The sequence below is a fragment of the Phyllobates terribilis genome, unplaced genomic scaffold, assembly GCF_046119375.1.
Source record: "Phyllobates terribilis strain yellow unplaced genomic scaffold, ASM4611937v1 Scaffold_9__5_contigs__length_417890890, whole genome shotgun sequence".
NCBI lineage: Eukaryota > Metazoa > Chordata > Amphibia > Anura > Dendrobatidae > Phyllobates > Phyllobates terribilis.
In genome coordinates, this window is record NW_027362769.1 from 111,927,836 (window position 1) to 111,949,997 (window position 22,162).

The 22,162-nt window shown below is 51.9% G+C and overlaps 1 long non-coding RNA gene across 1 annotated transcript in view; it reads left to right on the top strand.

Annotated features, from left to right (window-relative positions):
* The first annotated feature begins 8,610 nt into the window (after positions 1-8,610).
* LOC141160866 (uncharacterized) overlaps positions 8,611-22,162 on the top strand; it is a 131,127-nt gene continuing 117,575 nt past the window's right edge. The window contains exon 1 of the long non-coding RNA XR_012250549.1: positions 8,611-8,653. This is a non-coding gene — a long non-coding RNA (uncharacterized lncRNA). The remainder of the gene's footprint in view (positions 8,654-22,162) is intronic.

A 22,162-nucleotide genomic window follows, 5' to 3' on the forward strand; every position in this document is an offset into this window, starting at 1 on the left:
ATCAAGCAATGTCACTGACTAATACTATGCCAAATAAGACACCAAAACATCTGTGACCACATCACCTCATTGGTGTTACCACTGTGCGATCATCATGTGTCACCCCAGGCCTGGATGCCACAAATATTAAAGGCTGTGTCTGAGAGCAGGAGGGAGGTTCCCAGGTCAGGGACCATTAGCATGCAGCACCTCCTGTCCCAGGCCAGTAGGGGGAGCTGGCTGCCCCTATAAAAGCTGGAACTGGGGCAGGGTTAGAGAGACTAGAACCCACTTCTGAAGTATCCAGAAGGGTTCTCAGAGAAGAGGGACAGGTCAGCAGCAGCTGAGGAGTCCGTGAGGCAGAGGAGAGACTGCAAGCCAGGGACAGAGGCGACGAGAGCCGGTCCTGGCTGAGAGAAGCACAAAACCGGACATTGGGGTCCGAGGCTGTCAGGGTTGCAAGCCCAGCAGCAGAGAACCAACCCGCGAGGGATTTCAGGTCCCTTGGCCTAAGAAGCCTGGAGGCTCCGCCACACAGAGGCACCAGTACAGCAGGAGAAAGCAAAAGGTACCTAAGGCCCGAGTCACAAGCCATACAGGCGAAGTACACGGCCAGCTCAGGGACGTGGGCTATTACACCACGAAGAGGGGGATAGTCAGAAAGAGCATAGAGAGAACAGTAGGCCTACACACTCACCCTGACCAGTGGGGCTCGCCCGAATGCTGTCAGATACCCAGGCCCATTCCTAACTGGTACTCCTGTTGGGTCAGTAATAACATCTGCAATAAAGACCCTGAACTGTTTGAAGCGGACTCTGAACTCTTATTACTGCGGCCTGCACTATCACCCCCAGCATTCACATACGCTGCCCTGAGGCTACACTCTTCCCGTGGGGAGTTATCCTATCCCTGTGCTGCACACCAACATCAGCCTCAGCGGTCTGCCTTGCAGCGGCGGTCATCCCTGACCGCAATCCACGGGTGGCGTAGTCGGACATTCATAACTCTACAAATAGACCGCCACAGCATTTGGTCTGACCACCCTGAGCCACGGGATCGGGTTGCCACTACTACCCCCATCATCGCACTGAAGCCCGGTTCCGGGTACCCCACGGCCCAGGGGGCGAGTCAGCTTTTGGCGCAGTCGGCAGGATTGTGACCAAGCCGCCACAAACGGGTATTGCGTGCCTGAAAAAGACTGTATACGTACCTTAAAAAGAGGTTTCCCACCATCCGGAGCCATTTCCCGCCTTCTTCAGCCGTTTCCCGCCATCCTCAGCCGTTTTCCCGCCATCGGGCGCTATCTTCGGGACGCCGTGCGGGAAGAAGAGGGGCGTAGACATCCAAACCGCGTGAGACCTGAAGCCCCGCCCTACGCACCGACGCTGCGCAAGGTTCTGGAAGGAGAGATAGCGACGCTGACGTCACCAGGACGCGACGCAAGGTCCTCGCCCGGAGCAGCACCAGTGGAGCCGCGGCCTACGGAAGAGGATCAATGGAAGGTAGGCCACGGTTGACTAGGGGGGAGGAAGATGTCGGAAGCGGAAGCCCCCTCTACCACCAGCGTGGCTGCAGCAGCGGTGATGCCGTTTTCCATGCCCTACATCCCCGGAGCGGCCTGGCTGCCCCAATACTCAGGGGAATCCCATACATTAACTGACTTTTAGGAAAGACTGCACAGTTTATTTAAAGTTTATCCCCTGACAGAAGAACAGAAAGTGAGCATTCTGACAGGGCAGCTAACCGGTGCAGCCCAGCGGGAAGTGAAATCATGGTCAGATGAGGAGAAAAGGACTGTAAAGGACATTCTGACCCAGCTGCGGAGTACCTTTGATACCCGTACCTCAGGATACAAATAAGCTATTAACTGAACAGTTCATAGAAGGTCTGCTGTCTAGCGCCCACAGAACCCAGCTGCGCCTCATGGCCTTTCAGAACCCTGGCCTGACCTTTGCCCAGTTTAAGGATAGGGCCATCCGGGTGCTCCGTGAACCCGCACCCAGTGGCGCTGTAACTTCCAGGCGCCCTGCTCTCACTTACCATCAGGAGGCGGCGCCCTCCGCTACAGACTCTGTGGGGGCCAATGCGCAGGCCCTAAACCCATCCCCGCCTGCAAACCTGCACCATCAGGTCCAAGAACTGACCAAGAGTGTTGCTGCATTGACCAGGATCGTACAGTTGTTACAGATGGACCCGTCAGGACCAATCAAGCTGGCTTCCAGTCCGGAGGATGTCCCGTGGAGTCGACGGAGGAGGATTCCGTCATTCAGAGGGAGGCCCGCCGATCGTTACACTGAGGATGGACAGCCGATTTGCTGCCGTTGCAGCTAGTCGGGACACGTAGCCAGGTACTGTACTTTAAATGGGTCCGACCTGGGGCAGAGGGCCAACCCCAAGGCATAAGGTCACCAGGCCCGTCTAACTGGTGTGATAAGTACGTAGGGGGACGCCCGGTTTTACCCGTAGTGCTGGACGGTATCCCCATGAGTGCACTGCTGGACACCGGGTCCCAAGTGACTACCATCCCCTATGTACTTTTCAAGCAGTACTGGAGTGACACTGACATAACCCGCTATCCAGACAGTGACTTGAGCCTCATCGCCAGCAATGGCCAGCCCGTGCCGCAGGTGGGGTTCAGAGAGATGACCATTAAGATTGGTAAAGTTGAACTGCCGACACAGGGAGTGATCATTGTGGACATTGACCTTCGAGAAAGTCACCCTAAAATAACGTTGGGTACTAACGTGATTGAAAATTGTCTTTCAGAAGTGATTGTAATTTTGCAGCAGGTGGCGATGAATGCGAGCTCCAGCCAACAGAGGGTCCTCCAGAAGGAGATAAGAGCCCTGATGAGACGGCAACAGGTAGAACTGTCTGGTGGTGAGATCGGTAGCGTGAGGATGAGCGACCCGTTCCCCATTGCCATGCCTCCCAAAAGTGAAATGATGATCTGGTGTCGGACTGCAATCGGGTTAAGAGGAAGAGACTACCAAGCCATGGTAGAACCCGTGTACTCAGACAGCAGGCCCACCATTTTGACTGCCCGGGGGGGTGGTTGATGTCCGCCATGGAAGGGTGCCCGTCCGGATCTTAAACATCGGGGAAAGGGAAGTACACTTGCCCCGGTACGCTACACTAGCCAAATTGTTTGCCGTCGAACACAATGCTCTCAGGGTCGTGGAACCCTTGCCTCCATCTCCCCCAGTGGAGGGTAATGGCTCCCAGAAACCTAAGGAGGACTGGTGCCAGAAACTCCACGTGGGTGCTGACTCCACTCCCTTGCACCAAAAACAAGGAGTCTACTGGGTGGTACAGGAGTACGAGATAATCTTTAGTAAGCACCCACTAGACTTTGGCAGGGTGAAAGGGGTAGAACACCACATCCCCACAGGAAGCCACCCACCAATAAAAGAGAGATACAGACCTGTACCCCCCGCACATTATCAGAACGCAAAGGGCATGCTGAGAGAAATGAAAGAAGCCGGGGTCATTAGAGACAGCTGTAGCCCCTGGGCAGCCCCCTTGGTTCTGGTAAAAAAGAAAGACGGTACCATGAGAATGTGCGTGGACTATAGACAAATCAATAGTATCACCCATAAAGACGCGTACCCGTTACCTAGGATAGAGGAGTCTTTAGCCGCACTAAAATCAGCTAATTTCTTCTCTACTTTGGACCTTACTAGCGGGTACTGGCAGGTTCCTGTGGCAGAGGCTGACAAGGAGAAGACCGCCTTCAGCACCCCGATGGGATTGCGTGCATTCAACTGTATGCCATTCAGGCTCTGCAATGCACCCGGGACCTTCCAGAGGCTGATGGAATGCTGTCTAGGGCACCAAAAATTCGAGACAGTCCTACTTTACCTGGACGACGTGATCATCTATTCGAAGACCTACGAGGACCATCTAAAACATCTGGCAGAGGTGTTCGAAGCCCTGGCAGGCTATGGCATGAAAGTGAAACCCTCCAAGTGCCATCTGTTAAAGCCGAAGGTACAGTACCTGGGGCACATGGTGAGTGCAGAAGGAGTAGACCCCGACCCCGACAAGGTCACAGTAATCAAGAGCTGGCCAAGCCCCTCAATTGTCAAAGAAGTGAGGCAATTCCTCGGGTTGGTAGGCTACTACCGAAGGTTCATCCCCGGGTTCACTAAGATGGCAGCCCCTATGCAGGGCCTCCTTATAGGACAATCTAAGACCAGAAGCCAAAAGCCACCCTTCAAGTGGGACAAGCCGGAAGAGGAGTCCTTCCGCCAGCTGAAGATGGCCCTCACGGGGGATGAGATCCTGGCCTACCCAGATTATGGCCAGCCTTTTATCCTCCACACAGATGCCAGTAATGTGGGGTTAGGAGCCGTACTGTCCCAAAACCAACAGGGCAGAGAAAGGGTGATCGCGTACGCCAGCCGGAAGCTGAGGCCCACTGAAAGAAACCCGGAGAATTACAGCTCCTTCAAGCTAGAATTCTTGGCAGTGGTGTGGGCCGTCACAGAACGGTTTAAACATTACCTGGCCTCCGCAAAGTTCACTGTGTACATGGACAACAACCCGTTGACACACCTGGACAATGCAAGACTTGGTGCCCTAGAACAGCGGTGGATGGCCCGGCTATCAAATTATGACTTCACAATCAAATACCGGGCAGGAAGAACCAACGCCAACGCAGACGCCCTATCAAGAATGCCTCACTTAACCGAAGGAGAAGAGGACTCGGAAGAGCTGGGGGAAGTAGAGCTCCCTGCGTTCCACCGGTATGGGGCCACTCAGTATTCTCACCGGGTAAGAGACAAAGACCTAACCACCGTCATGTTCAACCCCTTACCCCTCCACGGCTGGGCTGAAACGCAAGATAGTGACCCTGCAATACGCCTAGTGAAAGACATGTTAACCCAGGCAGACGCTAGCCCTGGCCCGGATGCTCCAGAGGAAGCCAAGCAGTTATGGAAGGAGAAAAGCAGGCTATTCCTCTACGAGGGTAAGCTGTGCAGAAGGCTTGTCAACCACCAGATGCACGAGCTGACCTGGCAGGTAGTGGTCCCAAGACGAGATGCAGCAATGGTCCTGGAGGCCTACCATGACAGAGCAGGACACTTCGGGTGGAAGAAACTGGAGTTCCTACTGAGAGAGCGGTTCTACTGGGTCGGTATGAGAGGGGCCATAGAGAAGTGGAGCAGGGACTGCGGCCCATGTCACCTCAGAAGAAAGGACCGTACCAGCCAGAAGACACCCTTGAGGCCCATCGTCACCAGGCAGCCTCTTGAGCTGGTAGCTCTGGACCATGTGAAGTTGGCTCCAAGCCGGTCGGTCTACATCTATGCCCTCACGATTGTGGACCATTACTCCCGGTTCCTGGTTGTGGTTCCTGTTCAAGACTTGAAAGCCCAAACGGCGGCCAGAGCCTTCCAACAACACTTCTGCCGTCCACACGGGTATCCGGAACAGGTCTTGACAGATCAAGGTCCAGCGTTTGAGGCGGAAGTCTTCCAGGAGTTCTGCAACCTCTACGGCTGTAGGAAGATTCGGACAATGCCTTATCACCCGCAAACCAACGGGCTGTGTGAGAAAATGAATAATATCGTCATTGATCTCCTCAAGACGTTGCCCCTGGAAGAATGCAGCCTATGGCCGGAGAAGCTGCCAGACCTAATAGACTTGTATAAGCATATCCCGGTGAATGCTACCAACTGCACCCCGGCTTACCTGATGCGAGCAAGACCAGGTAAGCTGCCTATGGACCTGGAGATGGGAGTCCTGACACCCGAGGACACCTCCACAGATGCGAACTGGGATACGGAACGGCGGCTACAGTACAAGAAGGTACAGGAGAGTGTGGAGAGGAGTCTGGCTCAAGCGAGAGAAAAACAAGAGAGGCTCTTCAACCAACACGCCCCTGCTGGTCCTCTGGAACCTGGAGAGCAGGTCCTGAAGCGGAAGAGAAGGCTTCACAAGCTAGATGACCAGTGGGAAAGTGACCCGTACACAGTACAGCAGTCCGACCACAACAACCCGAAGGTATGTGTAATTACCAAGGATGGAGGAGAAACCACTAGCACCGTCTCCAAAGACCACCTAAAACGGTGCCCTGAGCAACTGCAGAGTCCAAGCGAAGATCAGGATGACCTTGAGCCCGCAGTGGACACGGAAGAAATGGTCAGCACCGTTCTTGGAGAGTTCCCCCGGACCTGGACTCGGATAAATGACGCAATAGTGGTACCCGTCCTACACTTCCTTCAACCTACCCAGCAGGAGCCTACAGGAAAGCAGGAAGAACAAGAGGAACAAGCAGCCCCGGAGGCAGAAGAACCCATGCCAGCAGCCCAGGAGAGTCAACCCTCTGCTGACAGTGAGCCTGCCATGCCTGCGGTAAGCCAAAGGACCTGAAGACAGCTGCCTGCCCTGCCTGTAAAACCAGCTAGTAGCTGTACCCTAAATGCTAGTGGGGAAAGCCAGGTTAGACCACCACCAGACAGTGGGTTACGCAGGTCAACCCGGATCACTAGGGGTCAAATACCAGCTCGCTGGAAGATCTGAGTACAAAGTCTACATTTACCTGTAAATATTTAATGTTTTATGTTTGTACCCCGATTATTAATACTGTTTTCCAGTTTTCCTAGATACGATGGACTAACAGGTTATGGATGGTGAATAACCGGAACTACCATGTAGATAGTTGCACCTGGTGCCCTCTTGAGAAGATGGCCACAGAAGAAAAACCTGTCCGGCGTGGCCTCCTTGTGGTCCAAAGTAGTTAGCTTTTACCTTGCCGCCACGCCCAAGGCCAGGGACTTGGGGTTTATAGGGACAGGTCCCCACACTGTGGAAAACTTCACCTTGTTGGGTGATATGGACACCCGGTCACGGAAGCGCCGTGACCTTAAGGACAAAATGTACTTGTATATATGTTATGTTATTGTTTATACCCTGTTTGTTGTTGGCCAAAAAGGCTTAGTCCCGGAGTTCTAAATTTTACTAGGGGGGAATGTGTCACCCCAGGCCTGGATGCCACAAATATTAAAGGCTGTGTCTGAGAGCAGGAGGGAGGTTCCCAGGCCAGGGACCATTAGCATGCAGCACCTCCTGTCCTAGGCCAGTAGGGGGAACTGGCTGCCCCTATAAAAGCTGGAACTGGGGCAGGGTTAGAGAGACCAGAACCCACTTCTGAAGTGTCCAGAAGGGTTCTCAGAGAAGAGGGATAGGTCAGCAGCAGCTGAGGAGTCCATGAGGCAGAGGAGAGACTGCAAGCCAGGGACAGAGGCGACGAGAGCCGGTCCTGGCTGAGAGAAGCACAAAACCGGACATTGGGGTCCGAGACTGTCAGGGTTGCAAGCCCAGCAGCAGAGAACCAACCCGCGAGGGATTTCAGGTCCCTTGGCCTAAGAAGCCTGGAGGCTCCGCCACACAGAGGGACCAGTACAGCAGGAGAAAGCAAAAGGTACCTAAGGCCCGAGTCACAAGCCATACAGGCGAAGTACACGGCCAGCTCAGGGACGTGGGCTATTACACCACGAAGAGGGGGATAGTCAGAAAGAGCATAGAGAGAACGGTAGGCCTACACACTCACCCTGACCAGTGGGGCTCGCCCGAATGCTCTCAGATACCCAGGCCCATTCCTAACCAGTACTCCTGTTGGGTCAGTAATAACATCTGCAATAAAGACCCTGAACTGTTTGAAGCGGACTCTGAACTCTTATTACTGCGGCCTGCACTATCACCCCCAGCATTCACATACGCTGCCCTGAGGCTACACTCTTCCCGTGGGGAGTTATCCTATCCCTGTGCTGCACGCCAACATCAGCCTCAGCGGTCTGCCTTGCTGCCGCGGTCATCCCTGACCGCAATCCACGGGTGGCGTAGTCGGACATTCATAACTCTACAAATAGACCGCCACAGCATTTGGTCTGACCACCCTGAGCCACGGGATCGGGTTGCCACTACTACCCCCATCATCGCACTGAAGCCCGGTTCCGGGTACCCCACTGCCCAGGGGGCGAGTCAATCACATGCATTGGTGCCCAACAGGTAAACCCTCTGGCTCAAGCTCCTAACAACCCTCCCTGATATGAACCCTATGTAGTGCCCTATCCTTCGATATAATAACCTCCACTGGAGCACAGGTGACCCCCCAGTCTATATCCTTTATCTCTTGCAATCTCCATCATGAAGTCATCAGCGGTGATGATGATGCTGGATGATGGCTTCATTAATTTAAAGAAGAAAAAAGCATACAAGTCTACCGGATTCCTTTGTGAGCTCTATGTCCCCCAGTGAGGTCATGGCATTATTATTATGTCACTCGAGTGCTGTAAACATTCAAAGTTCACATTTCTAGCAGATAGAGCACCTCCGTCTGTCAAAGTGTGAGCGCAGCTACCTGTCCATTGCCATTGATTGGCTGCAGCACTCAAGTGATGTAAGATCGGTGTAGTACACAGATGGGAGGTAAGTATACTTATTGTTATCTTAATAATGTAAAGTGACTCTGTAAGCGGTTGTTTTGTGGCTCTAAGAATGGCTACCAGACTTAGCGTAAACCACTCTGTTTACGAGATCCCAGGGTTTGTCCTTCATCTATTAATCCCTGTAAAGGAATGTGGAATTACACAGGGGCCACTGGAATGGAGTCATGAAGATAGCTGCAGGCAGGCAGAACTGATCAGGTTCTCTAGCACCAAGCTGTGTAAGTCGTGCAAGTCTGGTCCAGGGCTCCACTTCCACTGGCATTTTTTATTTTTGTATTATTAATTATTGATTATATAATCAATTATTTTTAATACAAAATTAAATGTGGTGTTTTAACACCCCTTTATTTTTTCTGCAGCCACTGAGGGTGCCATTTTTATTTATTTATTGAGTATGACACTTACACACCACAAATATGGCATCCCCCGGCATGGCTGTCTGCGGTCGGTGTCTGAGCTCTGGAATGTGGGGAGCGAAAGTGCCAGGATGTGGCGTATATCAGGGCAGTGATCAGCAGCCTGACATTGTTCTGCTGTCAGGATACGCGCTGTTCTCACCACTAGAGAGGTCACCGCTGCAGCGCTGCTCGGAACGGTGAGAGCACTGCGTACAGACTTCTTACAACGGTGAGAACGGCGCGGTAGCTGGGAATTAGGAGTGCAATTTCAGGCTGATGACCACTGCTTACCGCTGCTGTCACTGTGGAACCCCTGGGGGCCGGTTGCCACAGTGGCATTGCCTTCCTCAAAAGAGGTAATGCCATGCCTGGAAGCAAGCAGGGATCCCCTAGTCAGGTATACTAAACATGCAACACTTTCCTGGCTCCAGACCAGCAAGGGGAGCCACTCCCCTTGAAAACTGGGGGCGGGGTTAGTTAGTCTTAGTGTGAGGAGTTGAAGAGAGGACGTCGAGGGGAGAGGAGCTGGGGACTGTAGCTGTGCGGCAGCTCACCCCAGAAGTACCGCACAGAAGAACCGGACACTGGAGTCCGAGGCTGTGGGGCACCGAAGGCCCAGCAGTAGAAACCGGAGGGCAGGAGATTGCAGGTCTCCTGGCCCCATCAGACGCCCGGAGGCTCAGCAGCACCGCAGGATCCAGCACCGCCACAAGGGAGCGACGCACCAGCAAGGCCCGAGCTGCCTGCCATACGGGTGAGCACAGAAACGCCGCACTCAGGGACGAGGGTCACCGCACCGCTACAAGCAGCAGGGCCACAGAGTTTAGTGGATAGGGAAGGCCTCCAACTTCACCTGGCAAGGAGGATTCTTTACTTGCTTCCAGGCTGCCCGGACTTCCACTTCTAGCCAGTACTCTAGTCCCGGCTTGTTTAATCAGCACCAGTAAAGACCCTGGGACTGCACTTTGTCTCTGTGTTTCTTGCTGCGCCATCAACCCCAAACTACAACGCCCAGCACAACCTGCAATATCCACACTGCCCTGGAGCTAGCTCTTCCTGTGGAGAGCCACACCATCCCTGCTGCAGTAACATCAGCTTCAGAGGACTGCTCCGCAGCGGCGGCTCCCTTTAACCGCATTCCACAGGTGGCGTCACGAACTCTATAAAAACACTATAAATCCCCTATACATAACCCCTTTTATTGACTGCCCTGGGTCACGGATCGGGTCACCGCCACTGTGACATTCCCCCAGCATCTACCGGCCCGGCACCGGGTACCCCACGGCCCAGGGGGCGCGTCAACTTGGCGTCACGAACAGGATTCACGAAGCCCAGTATAACCGGGTCCTGTGTGCCATAGACTTTATTGAATGGTGTGATCACGTGGTTTGCCGCCCGCCGCGGGGAAGAAAGAAGCCCCGATCCGTAACCGCCGGGTAAGAGATCCTTCCGCCTGCAGAGCAGCATACTGGTGCGTGAGGAGACGCCCAGGACCTGGCTGAGGTTCACTAGGGGGGAGGAAGATGCCCAACATGGAAGAGGGTTCAACCGCAGGCGCGGCCGCTGCCACTGTAATGCCGTTATCAATGCCATATATACCGGGGCGGCGTGGTTGCCCCTGTACTCAGGGGAGTCGCACACCCTGAATGACTTTGAGGAAAGATTGCGCAGTTTTTTAAAGTATACCCCCTGTCTGAGGAGCAAAAAGTCAGCATCCTCATAGGCCAGCTAATCGGTGCAGCCCAGAGAGAAGTGAAGTCCTGGCCGGGCAGGGACAAAGGCACTGTAAAATAAATACTGGCCCGGTTGAAGGATATCTTTGACACCCGCACCGCAGCAGAAATTAAAATTAAGTTTTACGGGTGCAAACAAAGGGTGTAGGACAGTGTACGGGACTATGCTCTAACCCTGCAGGAGGTGCTGCGGGCCATCAAACAGGTAGACCCCGACAGTGTGCATGATGAGGACAGATTGCTGACTGAGCAGTTTATTGAGGGGCTGCTGTCCAGCGCTCACAGGACACAGCGGCGCATTATGGCTCTGCAAAACCCTGATCTGGACTTTTTGCGCAATTTAAAGACAGAGCCATCCGGGTGCTGCGGGAATCAACACCAGGAGGCGCTGTATCCCACCGGCGCCCAGCTATTACCTACCACCAGGAGGTGGCATCCTTTATACCAGAACCTGTGGAGGCTGACGTGCAGACTCTGGACAATGACCCGTCTGCAGACCTGCGCCTTCAGGTCCAGGAGCTGACCAAAAGTGTGGCTGCGTTAACCAAAACCGTGCAGGCCATGCAAGTGTCTCCAAAAGAGAAGATCCAGCTGGCTTCCAGTCCAGATGACGTCCCGTGGGGACGACAGAGAAGAATTCCACCGATCAGAGGGAGGAACAGCGATCGCTACGACCAGGACAGACAACCCATCTGCTACCGCTGTAAAAAGGCGGGACACTACGCAAGATTCTGCAATTTAAACAAGCAACACCTGGGGCAGAGGGCCAACACCCAGGAGTAAGACGAAAAGGCCCACAAAGTTGGCGAGACAAGTATGTGGGAGGACGACCGGTCCTACCTGTCGTGCTTGATGGCATCCCAATGAACACGTTGCTGGACACTGGGTCCCAGGTGACCACGATCCCATATATCCTTTATAAACGATACTGGACTGACTCAGACATTACCCGCCGTCCAGATGAACATCTTAGTATCTATGCCAGCAATGGTCAGCCCTTACCTCAGGTGGGGTATAAAGAAGTGACCATAAAAGTTGGCAAAGTAGAATTGCCATCCCAAGGAATGATTATTGTTGATATTGATCGCCGAGAAAGTCATCCCATGATAACCTTAGGCACTAATGTGATAGAAAATTGTCTTGCAGAAATTATTGTTTTGTTACAACAGGTCGCAGAGACTGCCAGTTCCAGTCAGCAGCGGGTTCTGCAGAAAGAAATCAGAGCCCTGATGAAAAGACAACAGGTGGAACTGTCTGGTGGAGAAATTGGCAGTGTAAGGATGAGTGATCCGTTCCCCATTGCAATGCTCCCTAGGAGTGAAATGTTGATTTGGTGTCGAGCAGCTAATGGTCTCAGGGGTCAAGATTATCAGGCCCTGGTAGAACCCGTATACTCTGACAGTAGGCCCACCATCTTGACAGCCAGGGGGGTAGTTGATGTCCGCAAGGGGAGAGTGCCAATCCGCATCCTGAATTGTGGGGAGAAAGAGGTGCATTTACCCCGGTATGCTACCCTTGCTAAGTTATTTACTGTCAGTAACAACTCAATAAAGACAGTGGAACACCTGCCTCCATCCAAACCGGCGGAGGATAATGGTTCCAAGGGGCAGATGGAGGATTGTTGTCAGAAGCTACAAGTGGGCACTGACTCCACCCCTTTGCACCAAAAGCATGGAGTATACCGGGTGGTCCAAGAGTATGAGCGGGTCTTCAGTAAACACCCATTAGACTTTGGGCAGGTAAAAGGGGTCCAACATCATATCCCCATGGGAGATCATCCACCCATTAAAGAGAGGTACCAGCCTGTACCTCCAGCTCACTATCAATGTGCCAAAGGAATGTTACAGGAGATGAAGGAGGCTGGGGTGATCAGAGATAGTTGTAGCCCCTGGGCAGCTCCATTAGTTCTCGTGAGAAAGAAGGATGGTACAATGAGGATGTGTGTTGACTACAGGCAGATTAACCGCATTACACATAAGGATGCCTACCCATTACCCAAGATTGAAGAGTCACTAGCTGCATTAAGATCTGCTAATTATTTCTCCACTTTGGATCTCACCAGTGGGTATTGGCAGGTTCCTGTGGCAGAGGCGGACAAAGAAAAGACCGCGTTTACAACACCAATTGTCCTCAGCGAGTTCAACTGCATGCCTTTTGGACTCTGCAACGCTCCAGGAACCTTCCAGCGGTTAATGGAGTGCTGCCTAGGACACAAGAACTTCGAAACTGTCCTGCTGTACCTGGACGATGTAATTGTCTACTCGAAGACATATGAAGACCACCTGGAGCACCTGGCCGAGGTGTTTAAAGCCCTATCTGGTTTTGGCCTGAAGGTAAAGCCGTCCAAATGCCACCTGTTGAAGCCCAAGGTGCAGTACCTAGGTCATGTGGTAAGCGCCGAAGGTGTAGCGCCAGACCCTGAAAAAGTCACCGTGATCAAGGACTGGCCAAGACCCTCCACTATCAAGGAAGTGCGGCAGTTCCTCGGGCTGGTAGGCTACTACAGAAGATTTATCAAGGGTTTCACCAAGATAGCAGCACCCATGCAGGACCTCCTGGTAGGCCAGTCCAAGAAGGCCAAGAACCCGAAACCTCCATTCAAATGGGGTAAACCAGAAGACGAATCCTTCACCCGACTGAAGATGGCTCTGACCAGAGACGAAGTCCTGGCCTACCCCGACTAAGGCCAACCCTTTATACTTCATACAGATGCCAGCAACGTGGGATTGGGAGCGGTGCTGTCCCAGGCACAGCAAGGCAGAGAGAAAGTGATTGCCTACGCCAGCAGGAAGCTCCGGCATAGGGAAAGGAACCCCGACAACTACAGTTCCTTCAAGTTGGAGTTTCTCGCCATAGTCTGGGCCATAACAGAGCGCTTCAAGCACTATCTCGCCTCCTCCAAATTTACAGTCTTCACGGACAATAACCCGCTGACGCACCTGGAGACTGCGAAGCTTGGTGCCCTGGAACAACGATGGATGGCCCGACTCTCTAACTACGAGTTCACCGTCAAGTATCGGGCGGGGCACAAAAATGCAAATGCTGATGCGCTGTCCAGGATGCCCAACTTGCTAGATGGGGGAGAAGATCCGGAAGAGCTGGAAGAGATAGAGATCCCCGCTCTCCATCGTCATAGGGTGACCCAGTGCTCCCACTGTGTGAGGGACAAATGCTCCACCAACAAAGAGGCCACGTTCAACCCATTGCCCCACCATGGATGGGCAGAGACGCAGGATAGCGACCCGGCTGTCCGCCTAGTCAAGGAGTTGCTGACGCAAGCTGACTCGCACCCTGATCCAGATGCTCCACAGGCAGCCCAACAGTTGTGCAAGGAGAAGGGCAAATTGTTCATCTAAGAGGGAAAGCTGTGTCGAAGAAGCATAAACTCCTGGACACATAAACTGGTCTGGCAGGTGGTAGTCCCGAGGCGGGATGCGTCAATGGTCTTAGAAGCGTACCACGATGGAGCAGGACACTTCGGGTGGAAGAAGTTGAAAGTCCTGCTACGTGTGCGATTCTACTAGGCTGGCATGAGGAAAGCAATCGAGAGATGGTGTCGAGAATGTGGACCATGCAACATGAGACGAAAAGACCGTGACAGCCAGAGGGCTCCCCTGCAGCCCATCATCACCAAACAGCCACTGGAACTGGTAGCCTTGGACCACGTGAAGCTAGCCCCAAGCAGGTCAGGCTATGTCTACGCTCTAACCATAGTAGACCACTACTCCCGTTCTTGGAAGTAGTGCCAATGAAAGACTAGACGGGTCAGACGGCAGCCAAAGCGTTCCAACAGCACTTTTGTCGCCCGCACGGTTACCCTGACCGAGTGCTTACTGACCAAGGTCCAGCTTTTGAAGCAGAGGTGTTCCAGGAATTCTGCAACTTGTACGGCTGCAAGAAAATCAGGACGACGCCGTATCATCCCCAAACCAACGGGTTGTGTGAGAAGATGAACCAGGTGGTGATAGACCTGCTGAAGACGTTGCCCCTTGAAGAACGAAGCCTGTGGCCAGAGAAGTTACCAGATCTGGTGGACCTATATAACCACATCCCGGTGAACTCCACCAACTGTACACCCGCAAGACCTGGTAAGCTGCCCATCGACTTAGATATGGGAGTTCTAACACCAGAGACAACATCACCAGATGCGGATTGGGATACCGAGCGGCAGCAACAATACCGCAAAGTGCAAGAGTATGTTGAAAGAAGTTTGTCCCAGGCGAGACAAAAGCAAGAGAAAACTTATAATCAGCACGCACCTGCCGTTCCCTTGTCACCTGGAGAACAGGTACTTAAGAGAAAGAGACGACTCCACAAATTAGATGACCAGTGGGAGGTAGAGCCATACACCATCCTACCCTCGAATTACGACAACACCAAAGTGTGCCTCATCAGCAAAGATGGAGGGGAAACTTCAGCGGCAGTCTCAAGAGGCCATTTGAAGACGTGATCCAACACCTGGATCATCTATGCCCTGCAGCCACGCCCAGGGCCTACGTTGAGGGTTTTCGGACGGGTCCCTCATGTTCACTGGATAGCACCTAACTAAAGAAAATGGACACCTGGTTACAGATCGTGATGTAACCTGTAGCAGAATGTTATATTTATAATCTTGTAATGTGAACTGTTATTTGTTAATTTTGAAAAGTATCCTCAGTCCGGGAGTACTGAAGTTAACTAGGGGGGAATGTGGCACCCCAGGGGTCCGGTTGCCACAGTGGCATTGCCTCCCTCAAAAGAGGTAATGCCATGCCTGGAAGCAAGCAGGGGTCCCCTAGTCAGGTATACTAAACATGCAACACTTTCCTGGCTCCAGACCAGCAAGGGGAGTCCCTCCCCTTGGCAACTGGAATCTGGGGGCGGGGTTAGTTAGTCTTAGTGTGAGAAGTTGAAGAGAGGACGTCGAGGAGAGAGGAGCTGGGGACTGGAGCTGCACGGCAGCTCACCCCAGAAGAAGCACCAGCACAGAAGAACCGGACACCGGAGTACGAGACTGCAGGTCTCCTGGCCCCATCAGACAACCGGAGGCTCAGCAGCACCGCAGGGTCCAGTACCGCCACGAGGGAGCGACGCACCAGCAAGGCCCGAGCTGCCTGCCATACGGGTGAGCACAGAAACGTTACACTCAGGGACGAGGGCCACCGCACAGCTAAAAGCAGCAGGGCCAAATAGTTTAGTGGGAAGTCCTCCAGCTTCACCTGGCAAGGAGGATTCTTTGTTTGCTTCCAGGCTGCCCGGACTTCCACTTCTAGCCAGTACTCTAGTCCCGGCTTATCTAATCACCATCAGTAAAGACCCTGAGGACTGCACTACACTGCCTCTGTGTTTATTACTGCGCCATCGACCCCTGCACTACAACGTCCAGCATAACCTGCAACTTCCACACTGCCCTGGAGCTAGCTCTTCCTGTGGAGAGTCATACCATCCCTGCTGCAGTAACATCAGCTTCAGAGGAATGCTCCGCAGCGGCAGCTCCCTTTAGCCGCATTCCACAGGTGGTTTTACAAACTTATTACAAACACTATAAATCCCCTATAAATTACCCCTTTTATTGACAGCGCTGGGTCACGGACCGGGTCACCGCCACTGTGACATCACCCCGAGCATCTACCGGCCCGGCACCGAGTACCCCACGGCCCAGGGGGCGCGTCAGAAGTAACAATAGAGATCAGCATCAGAGCATCAGTAGGGATCGGCAGGATTATTCATAAATTAAACCGCTGTTGTAAACCACTCTGTTACCAGTGTATGGGGCCACGCTGCACAAGTCACACAGAGCATTGTGGCACATGACATTAATAGCCTAACACGTCAGCCGTCGTATTGATAATTGGAACAACTTTTAAGCAGGTAAAGAATCATCATCTCTTAGGACAGAGAATTTTTGTAGAGCAATAAAGAACACAATCCACTGGCAAGTGGAAGTTAGGCATAGTTGTTATTAGAAGGTGGTATTTAGCTGTAGGTGGTACTGGCAGAAAAGTTAGGTATATATTTGTTTCTGGCAGGGGTAAGTTAGCCATAGATGGAACTGACAAATATAAATCAAGTGTACATGGTACTGGCAGGTGGAAGTTATTCATAGATAGTACTGGCAAGTGGAAGTTATCCATAGATGGTACTGGCTGGTGGAAGTTAGCTGTAGATGGTACTGGCAGGTGGATGTTAGCAGTAGATGGTACTGGATGGTGGAAGTTAGCCGTAGATGGTACTGGCAGGTGGAAGTTATCTGTAGATATCACTGGCAGGTGAATGTTAGCTGTAGGTAGTACTGGCAGGTGGATGTTAGACATACATGGTACTGGCAGGGGGAAGTTATCCATAGATTGTACTGGCAGGTGTAGGTTATCCGTAGATGGTACTGGCAGGTGAAAGTTAGCCGTAGATTTAGGTGAAAGTTAGCCGTAGATGGAACTGGCAGGTGAACGTTGGCCATAGATGGTACTGGCAGGTGGAAGTTGTCCATAGATGGAACTGGCAGGTGGAAGATTGCCATAGATGGTACTTGCAGGCAGAAGTTAGGCGGTGATGGAGCTGGCAGATGGATATAAAGTAGTGGATGGTGCTGGCAGGTGGAAGTTATTCATAGATAGTACTGGCAAGTGGAAGTTATCCAGAGATGGTACTGGCTGGTGTAGGTTATCCATAGATGGTACTGGCAGGCGAAAGTTAGCCGTAGATAGAGGTGGAAGTTATCCGTAGATGCAACTGGCAGGTGGAAGTTAGCTGTAGATGGTACTGGCAGGTGTATGTTAGCCGTAGATGGTACTGTCAGGTGGAAGTTAGCCGTAGATGGTACTGGACGGTGGAAGTTATCCGTAGATAGCACTGGCAGGTGGATGTTAGCCGTAGATAGTACTGGCAGGTGGATGTTAGCTATAGATGGTACTGGCGGGTTGAAGTTAGCCGTAGACAGGGTCGGACTGGGGTGCCTAGGGCCCACCAGGGGAACTGACTCTAGGGGCCCACACTACAGCCCACCATAAACGGTTTTATTACTTGTTATGCTTGTCTATAATGCACTATAGTTACATGATTGGCCATGCTGTGGAGCACCAAGCGGCAGGACTTTGTTCGAACAGTCATTCCGTACTGCCAGAGTCCCTTTAATGGTAACTTGTCACCTTGAAAAACGCTATTTATCTGCAGATATAGGGGTAATCTGCAGGTAAATAGGGTTTAAAGCCTGGTTAGACGGCTTAATGGAAAAGTGTTGGCTCCACGAGAAAATTACGTTTTATTCTCCCTGCCGCCACTCGCTTCCTGTCATAGGATCAGTGCAAGGAGGGAGACATTACAGTCACTGCGAACTACAAAGTGAGGGTGCTGCAATAACGTCCGGCACCTGGATTGTGACACTTCCATGGAGCCCAACCTCAGGCTGAGCTTCATTGAACGACTAACATGGCAGCAGCACCTGGTAACTAGTGCTGAGCGAGAATGGTCAGATAAGGTGTGATCCCAGCATGCTCAGGTGTTATCCAGGTATCTTGTAGTGCTCTGCTAATATGCTCGAGTCCCCAGGGTAGCATGTTTTGCGGCGGTAGACAGACGCAACACATGCAGGAATTGCCTGTTTGTTAGGTAATCCCTGCATATGTTGCTTCTGTCTACCGCCGCAAAACATGTTACCGCAGGGACTCGAGCATATTAGCAGAGCACTACAAGATACCTGGATAACACCCGAGCATGCTGGGAAAACATCTTGTCCGACCACGCTCACTCAGCACTACTGGCAACCCATCAGCAACCTGCAACTGCGTCACAGGGGGCAGAAGGGAGCAGGTGACTGCATGCACCGGCTAGCTAAATGCTGCTGTCAGTGATTGACAAGGGCACTTAAATACTCAAAACAGCAGCAATCAAGGCGAGCTCTGATCACTGCTGTTACAGGCAGACGCCGGCTATGTAACACAGCCGACATCTGCCTGGTATGGAGCAGGCTCAGCTCCTGAACCCGCTCCATACAAGTACAACCCTATGGTTATGACAAGGTTAGCAAATTTCACTAAATGTGGAAAGACAAATAGAATTCCCTAACACATGTGAGTGAGTCCTAATAGATTTAGTAAAGGTGCCTCAAGCATATGAATGTTATTACACACCACAATGGACTCTTACATACACGCATCTTACAAAATACATATTATTCCAGATACGTAGACGCGCACAAACACGCAGAAGCGCACACACACGCAGACGCGCACAAACACGCAGACGCGCACAAACTCATCAGTACATGAATACATCATCTGAACCACCATCATTTGTAATGTCAGGTCAGCCCCATATATCTTTGTATCACATAAACCTACAACTCCCAGTATGTAACTAACAATAGAGATACTGGGAGTTGTTATCAGTCATCACCAGACTGCGGACCATACAGGAACCACAGTACTGATGAGACACAGGCAGGATCACAAATGAACATTTACATCCAGGTATCTTACCTGAGACGTCTTCTCTGATTAGAGTCGTTCTCTCTCTTTTCGTCTCCCTCTTGTCCAGTCTCCATGATGACTTTTCTCATCCACAGCTCGTCTCTGCAGACTTCCATCTTCTCCGGTATTCTGCAGCTCATCCCCACACGATGCCCTTAAAGATAGCAGAGTCATTATAATGCTCCTGAATAAAAATATCTACACTGAGCCCCTGAATAAACCTAACTCTTACAATGCTCCCTGCACAAAACATGACATACACTCTACCCCTCTTATGCTACCTGCACTCCACACTGTCCTCTCCTTACCATACTGGGCCCCCTCTTCACACTGTCCTCTCACACTGTGTCCCCCCTATACTGCCCAGTCTCTATACTGTGCCCCTTCATCACACTCCCCCTCCTCAGCATACTGTTCCCTCCTTGCTGTGCCCTCACACTGTTCCCCCTATACTGCCGCATCTCTATACCTTCCCCCACACTACCTAGTCTCTGTGCTGTGTCACCTCACACTTTTCTCCCGCCATACTGTCTCCTCACACTATTCCCCTACTCTCCATACTGTTTCCTCATACATCCCCATTCTGTTCTCGCACCCATTCCCACCCCTCCCCTAGTTCACCATACTGTTTCTTCACACATCTCCCCATTCTGTCTCCTAAAATTTCTCTCCCATCTCTCTCCAAATATAATAAATCTTCGGAAGAGCACACAGACATGCAGAAGCACGCTTACACACACAAAAGCGCACACACACATACTAAGGGCTCTTTCACACGTCAGTACATGCGGTGACCGTTTCCACACGTACCAGAGACACTGACACACGTAGACCCATTCACATGAATGCGTATGTGCACATGTCAGTGTGTTTCCACTTTCTACAGACCATGTGGTGTCCGTGGGCAAAACACGCTGGCATGTCTGTTTTTTACCTGCTGTCCAGACCGCAAAAAGTCCCGCACACTGATGACAGTTAGCACCCGGTGCTTGGGAAGAGCGCTGAGCGCTGCCCTCGCCATAGATCCCTGCAGGCGCTGCGATCAGCACCAGCATGGTCAATGATGAGAGTAATAGTCTATACCCGCTGTGTCCAACTGTAAAAAGAATAAATTAAAAAAAACCTTATACTAACCTCTACTAAGTGTCACCCACTGTAATCCGTGCGAGCACTCACGCCGAGGAGAATGTCTCCTGCAGCGAGTGGGCTCCGGAGCTGCGCTCAACAAGCGGTGCCCTGTCATTCAGTAAGCGCAGCTCTGGAGCAAGCTCGCTGCAGAAGTCATTCTCCTCGGCGTGAGCGCTCGCACGGATTACAGCAGGTGACACTTAGGAGAGGTGAGTATAAGGATTTTTTTATTTTATTCTTATTTTTACAGTTGGACACGGACACGGTGGGAGTAGACTACTACTCTCATCATTGACCCCGCTGCTGCTGATCACATCGCCTGCAGGGATCTATGATGAGGGCAGCGCTCAGCACCCGGCTCTTGGGAACAGCGCTAACTGTACACTGATTCCCAAGCGCCGGTACGTGTCACACGGATGACACACAGGTGGACACGGATATTTCCAGTCCCGTAAATATCAGGACATGTGAAAGAGCCCTAATATACACACGCAGATACACATACTCACAGAAATGGGGACAAGTACACACACAGGCAAGCACACACAGAAATGCACAGACACACTCAGACAATCACACACAAAAATGCAGACACGCAGGGAAGCACACACACACGTATGTGTGAAGACACATAAACACACAGGCATACACAATGGACACACACAGGCATATACACACACACCGGCATATACACACACAGGCATATACACACACACATACAGGCATATATACACACACACACACACACACACACACAGGCATATACACACACAGGCATATAAACACACACACACACAGGAATATAAACACACACACAGGCATATAAACACACACACAGGCATATAAACACACTGTACACACACACACACACTGTACACACACAGGTATATACACACACACAGAGACATACACAAACACAGGCATATACACACTGTACACACACAGGCATATACACACTGTACACACACAGGCATATACACACACTGTACACACAGGCATATACACACACTGTACACACACAGGCATATACACACACTGTACACACAGGCATATACACACACTGTACACACACAGGCATATAGACACACTACACACACAGGCATATACACACTGTACACACACAGACATATACACACACTGTACACACAGGCATATACACACACTGTACACACACACACACACAGTACACACACACATACACACTGTACACACACAGGCATATACACACACACAGGCATATACACACACTGTACACACACAGGCATATACACACACACACTGTACACACACACAGGCATATACACACACACTGTACACACACAGGCATATACACACACACTGTACACACACACACACAGGCATATACACACACAGGCATATACACACACACTGTACACACACAGGCATATACACACACACTGTACACACACACACACAGGCATATACACACACAGGCATATACACACACACTGTACACACAGGCATATACACACACTGTACACACACACATGCAGGCAGCATATACATAAAAATCCATACAAACACACAAATATTACAGTACCTTGGCTTGTCTCCAGCCCATACAGTGTACAGACACGCTCCTAATGTGGGAGACTGCAGTGCAGGGCGCGCTGTGACGTCACTTTTAGCAGACGTGCTTCCCTGTCTGCTGAGTGTGACGCTGCAGTGCAGCCCCTGCTCTCCTGCTCCCAGGCCCCTCCCGCTACTGTCCTGGGCATCGCGTCGGCGAAAGTGCGTGCGCGCGCCCTTAAAGGGCCCACGACCACTTTTTTTTTTTTTAAATTCTTCAGTTCCCTCTGCATGGGGCCCGGGGCCCACCGGGAAATTTCCCGGCGCCCCGCCAGGTCAGACCGAGCCTGGCCGTAGATGGCACTGGCAGTTGGAAGTTAGCTGTAGATGGTACCAGCAGGTGGAAGTTAGCCGCAGATGGTACTGGCAGGTGGAAGTTACCCGTAGATGGTACTGGCAAGTGGAAGTTAGCCGCAGATGATACTGGCAGGTGG